This window comes from Camelus bactrianus, chromosome 3 (genome assembly GCF_048773025.1).
Source record: "Camelus bactrianus isolate YW-2024 breed Bactrian camel chromosome 3, ASM4877302v1, whole genome shotgun sequence".
NCBI classification, from domain to species: Eukaryota; Metazoa; Chordata; class Mammalia; order Artiodactyla; family Camelidae; genus Camelus; species Camelus bactrianus.
This window is the reverse complement of record NC_133541.1, coordinates 34,411,831-34,418,314: the sequence shown is the minus strand read 5'-3', so window position 1 is coordinate 34,418,314 and position 6,484 is coordinate 34,411,831. Positions and strand designations below refer to the sequence as shown.

The 6,484-nt window shown below is 35.2% G+C and overlaps 1 pseudogene; it reads left to right on the top strand.

Annotated features, from left to right (window-relative positions):
• Positions 1 to 5,188: 5,188 nt before the first annotated feature.
• Positions 5,189 to 5,806, top strand: LOC105077868 (heterogeneous nuclear ribonucleoprotein A1-like 2; annotated as a pseudogene).
• Positions 5,807 to 6,484: the final 678 nt, after the last annotated feature.

The window sequence follows — 6,484 nt, the reverse complement described above, 5'->3', positions numbered from 1 at the left end:
TAGTCTGTGGCAATTTGTTACAGCAGCCCCAAGTGACTAAGACAGTGACCCACTGATAAACACATACTTAGATGAGTAGAAGGGTGTGGAAATCAAGAAGGTCAGAGCCAGAGATTACTGTTCAAAAACTTTTCTCACTTCATATTATGATTTACACTAGCCTTGAGCATGGTTGTCTCTGCAACAGAGACCTGCGATTTTACTTATGTCATCCTTGTTTGACTTAGCATCTTTCTTACAGTCTGGGGATTCTTCTTGGATACATGGACCACGAGCCTAATGTGAAAAACAGTATGAGGGGAAGAGTTCAGTGATAGTTCTTCCTATTAATTTAGAGGAGTTTCAACTTATTGCATGTAAAAGTTGTCATCCAAAGAAAATAGTATCTGTTGATTGAATTAATGAATAAATGTATAAGAAACAGATTTTGAGCACCATACATATTTCCTTTGCAGAAATGAACCAGCCAAATATGTATGCTCTGTATAAACTTTGATGTGCTTTTTAAAAAATATATATTTATTTTTTAAAGCAGTATTAGGTTCACAGGAAGGTTGAGTGGAAAGTATAGAGAGTTTCCAGACACCTTCTGTCCCCACACATACACAACTGTCCCACTATGGATATTCTGCACCACAGTGGTACATTTGTGACAATCGATGAACCTACAGATTCCACAGTTTGCATTAAGGTTCACTCTTGGTGTACATTCTGTGAGTTTGGACAAATGTATAATGATACGGACTTGTCATTGTCACATCATACAGAATAGTTTCACTGCCTTAAAACCCCTCCGTGCTCTGCCTGTTCATCCCTCCGTACATGCCCCCCACCAAACCCTGGCAACTACTGCTCTTTTTACTGTCTTCATAGTTTTACCTTTTCCAGAATTTTACATAGTTGGAATCATACAGTATGTATCTTTTCACTTGGTAATTTGCATTTAAATTTCCTCCAGTATTTTCATGGCTTGGTTGCTTATTTCTGTTTAGTGCTAAATAACATTCCATTTTCTGGATGTACTACAGACTGTTCATTTACCTACTTACATCTTGGTTGCTTCCAAGTTTTGGCAATTATAAATAAAGCTTTTATAAACATCATTGTGCAGCTTTTTCTGTGGACATAAGTTTTTAATTCACTAGGATAAATAGCAAAGAGCACAACTGCTGGGTGGCATGGTGAGAGTATGTTAATTTTATAAGAAACTTCCAAACTGTCTTCTACAGTGTCTGTACCATTTTGAATTCCCATTCCATTGATCTGTTTGCTTGTTCTTTTGTCATGATTACTGTCCTGAGTACTTGATACACTGCTCTATAGTAATTCTTATTCAAGTTATTATTTTTGAAGATGGGTAGTGTCAGTCCTCTGATTTTGTTCATCTTCCATGTTGAGTTGGCTATTCTGAGTCTTTTGCCTCTTCATAATAACTTTAGAATAAGTTTGATGATATCCACAAAATAACTTACTGGGATTTTTATTGAGATTGCATTGATTATTTTAGATCAACTTGGGAAGAACTGACAGCTTGACAATACTGAGTCTTCCTGTACATGAATGCTATTGAACCAGCCTTGCATATCTAGGGTAAGTCAAACTTTGTTCTGGACTTGGTTTTGGTGTATAATTCTTTTTATACATTCAATTCAATTTGCTAAAATTTTGTTTAGTATTTTTGCAGATATGTTCATGAGAGGTATTATTTTATAGTTTTCTTTTCTTGTAATATCTTTGCCTGGTTATGGCATTAGAATAATTCTGGCCTTATGGAATGAATTAGGAAGTATTCTCTCTGCTTTTAATTCTGGAAGAGATTGTAGAGAATTGGTATATTTTTTCATAAATGTTTGGTAAAATTCACCAGTAAACCCATTTGGGCCTGGTGCTCACATCTTTGGAAGGAGTCAGATTAATTAATAACTCAGATTCGTTAATAAGTATAGTACTATTCTGGTTGTCTATTTCTTCTTGTATGAGTTTTGGCAGATTGTGTCTTTCAAGGATTTGGTCCATTTCATCTAGGTTATCAAATTTGTGAGCATAGATTTATTCACTGTATTCCTTTATTGTTGTTTTAAAGTCCATGAGATCTATAGTGATGGCCTCTCTTTCATTTCTGATATTAATAATTTTTGTCTTCTCTCTCTCTCTTAGTTAACCTGAATAGAGGCTTGTCAATTTTATTGATCTTTTCAAAGAACCAGCTTTTGGTTTTATTGACTTTATTGATATCCTGCTTTCAAATTCATTGATTTCTGTTCTAATTTTTATTATTTATTTTGTCTGCTTACTTCGGATTTAATTTGCTTTTCTTTTTCTAGTTTCCTAAGGTAGGAACTTAGATTATTGATTTTAGATCTCTTTCTTCATTTCTTATATATATATATTCACTGCTATAAATTGCTCTCTAACACTGCTTTTCTGCATTCCACTAATTTTAAGAAATTGTATTTTCATTTTCACTTAGTTAAAAATATTTAAAAATTTCCCTTGGAATTTCTTCTCTGGCCCATGTATTACTTAGAAGTGTATTGTTTAATCTCCAGGTATTTGAAGAACCTTTCTGTTATTGATGTAAGTTTTAATTCCATTGTGATTTGAGAGCAAACGTTGTATGTCCTATTTTGTTTTTAATTTGTTAAGGTGTGTTTTATGGCCAAGAATGATGTCTATCTTGGTAAATGCTCCATGTGAGCTTGAGAAGAATGTGTACTCTGTTATTGCTGGATAAAATAGTTTATAGATGCCAGTTATATCCAGTTGATCAATGGTGCTTCTAAGTTCAACTGTGTACTTACTGATTTTCTGCCTGTTGGATCTGCCAGTTTCTGAAAGAGGAGTCTTAAAGTCCCCAGTTATATTAGTGGATTCATGTATTTCCCTTTGCAGTTCTATTAGATTTGCCTTGTGTATTTTGACACTGTTGTTAGATGCATACACATTAAGAACTGTTGTATTATCTTAGAGTATTGACCCCTTTATCATTATGTGAAGCCCTTCTTTATCCCTGATAATTTTCTTACTCTGAAGTCTGTTCTGTATGAAACTAATATGCCCACATTTTTTTATTAGTGTTAGCATGGTGTAACTTTTTATTACTTTATGTTGAATCTCTAAGTGTGTTTGTATTTAAAGTGGGTTTCTTGTAGACAGTGTTTAGTTAGGTCTTGTTTTTTGGTCCATTCTGACAATCTCTGTCTTTTCATTGGCCTATTTAGACCATTGGCATTTAAAGTTATTATTAATATAGTTGCATTAATATATACCATATTTGTTACTGTTTTCTTTTTATTATCCTTGTGTGTTGTTCCTATTTTTGTCTGCCACAACTTTTCTGTTTAATTGAGAATTTTATAGGATTCCGTTTTCTTTTCCTTCTTAGCATATAAATTGTACTTTTTTTGCTTTTTTATTGATTGCCCCAGTGTTTACAATACTAATTCACAACTAATTCAAGTACACTGTCAAATAACATTATACTGCTTCATGAATAGTGAAAGTCCCTTATAACAAAATATTCCTAATTCCTCCCCCCATCCCTTGTATCATGGCTGTCGTTCAATCCACCTGTATATAAGGACACATCATCGTATATACATATATATGTATACTCTCATTCATTCATGCTATTATTTTGAGCCAATTGTTATCTAATATATCAATAAGAATAAGAAAAATAAGTTTTTTGTTTTGCCTTCATTTATTTCTCCCTTGATGCCCTTCCTTTCTTTTTGCTGACCAGAGTTTCTGATTCACATCATTTTCCTAGTCTGTAAAGAATATCTTTTAAGATTTCTTATGGGGCAGATCTCCTGGCAACAAATTCCCTCAATTTTTGTTTTTTTGATTAAGTTTTTATTTCTTCTTCACTTTTGAATAATAATTTCACAGGGTGTAGAGTTCTAGTTTGGGGAATTGTCATTCTCAGCACTTTATAAATATTTCACAGAGCTGGAATTGGTTAATTCCCTTCCTCTAGTTAGGTTAGGCTCTGAAAGAAACCCCAGTAGTTAACACTTTGGTAAAACAGTTTCTCCTGAGGGCAGACCGCCTTAAAAAGAACAGAACACCCTGGTGTATTTCAGAGTAATTTCTTTTCCTCTCCACCAGCTGGAAGCGGAAGACTTTTCTCAGATGTCCAGCAGTTCAGTTCAGGTTTTCCTACCCTGACACCAGTTCCTGCAGACATTTCTGTTTCTGCATCTCTGCTCTAGTGAGTTGTGAATCTCTGTCTTCTCCTCTCTCTTTCTCCAGTTTAGGGGTCAGCAGTTTGCCTTGTGACATTACTTCTTGGCTAGATACAAAAAGAGTTGATTTTTCAGTTTGTTCAGTTCCTTACTTGTTAAAATGGAGTTGTGACTTCTAACTCATTACATGCCAGACCAGAAACCCTGCACTTTCTTTTCAGATAAATAAAATACAAGCTAACATTGACTTGTTTGCTTTTCCCTCACATTGAACAGTATTTCACTAAGTGAGCTGGGTAAGTAAAGCTACATATCTGAGTAAAATTATTAACAATGGGAAATCTGTGCCATATAGCATAGCATAATATAATCATGCTTCTACTTGGAAAAGGATTAATCACTAATCACAGTACAATTTTTAATTAAAAAGAAAGTGGAAACTAGATGAAAAAAATTAGAGATGTTCGGTAAGCTAGTGATCAAAGCCAAACATTAAATTAAAATGTTTTCTATTAAAATATGAATCTGCTTATGCAGATTATCCCACTGAATTATTCCACCATCTGCAGAATTTGTGCCTTTTTGTTTGACTCATTTATTACAAGTAGCTTATCAGCAATGGCACCCACTATTAACATAAATAAGAGAGTCTTAGATGACCATAGGAAAAGACAATTGGGAAGTGGTACCTTGTTAGAAAAATTAAAGAAACCAGCACTGTGTTTTCATGCCATGTGTTACAGTATCAATGGGACTGTGCCTTTAAGAAATTCAGCTGTAGTTCAAAAAGAAAAACAACTGTTAATTGTATCATAGAGAATGTTCAAATTTGAAGATGCTCTTTGTTGATCTAGTTATAATTTTAATGCAGAATATGCATAAAGATGGAAGCCTGTCTAATGAATAATGTGTACTACTATCTGTGGTCAGATAAAGTTATTGAGAAAATTTTTAAATCACATTTTAATTGAAAACATGCTACATTTTGTTGGTGCATTAAAGAAGATGCTAAAGAATATCACCTAAGAGGTTATTTTGAACAGTATGGGAACACTGAAGTGACTGAAATCTTGACTGACCGAACTAGTGGAAAGAAGAGAGGCTTTGGTTTTTGTAATCTTTGATGACCGTGATTCGGTAAACAAGATTGTCATTCAGGAGTACCATATTGTGAATCGCCGCAACTGAAGTAAGGAAAACTCTAAACAAGAGACAGCTAGTGTTTCATTCAGCCAATGAGACCAAAATGGTCTGGAAACTTTGGTGGTTGTTGCAGAGGTGGTTTTGGTGGGAATGATAACTTTGGTTGTGGAGGAAACTTCGCCAGAATGGCTTTGGTGGCAGACATGATGGTGGTAGATATGGTGGCAGCTGGGATGGCTAGAATGGATTTGGTAATGACGGAGGCAGTTTGGAGGGGTGGCAGGAGTTACAATGATTTTGGCAGTTGCAATAACCAATCTTCATATTTTGAACCAATGAAATGAGGAAACTTTGTAGGCAGAAGTTCTGGCCCCGAGGGTGATAGAGGCCAATACTTTGCCAAACCACGAGACCAAGGTGGCTCTGGTGATTCCAGCAGCAGCAGTAGCTCTGTCAGTGGCAGAAGGTTTTAATTACTGCCAGGAAACAAAAAGCTTAGCAGGGAGAGGAGAGCCAGAGAAATGTCAGGGGAGCTACAGGTTACAACAGATTTGTGAACTCAGTCAAGCACAGTGGTGGCTGGACCTGGCTGCTACAAAGAAGGCATGTTTTAGACAATACTCACGTGTTTGGGTGAAAAAAATGTGAGGACTGCATCTGTGACTAATTGTATAAAAGGTTATTTTAGTTTCTGTTCTGTGGAAAGTATAAAGCATTTCAGCAAAGCGTTTTAAGGTTTTTTTTTTTTTTTTTTTTTGCACCCATGCTGTTAATTGCTAAATGTAATGGTCTGATCATGACACTGAATACCGTTAGCCTTTTTTAAAAAAATAATTCCAAATATATGGTTGTTAAACTCAAATTAGTGTCCTTTTGATTCCTGAACTCTCAGGATAATGGTGAAGAAGAGCATGTGTCTGCTAACCAGAGGCTAGAAAATGTGGATAATCAGGATGGTCTGGACTGCAGCTCATATATGGTCAGATCAGACACAGTACCACACACAGAAAGGGGTTTGTAAGCAGACTGTGTCAGCAATTTTCTTCTTGGATGCAAAGGATTATAAGCCTAGCAGAAAGTAAATAGTGTTGCTTACAGTTACTGAAGGCTGGACAAAGGCTGCAGACAAAGTGGGCAAAGAGCTAAATTAA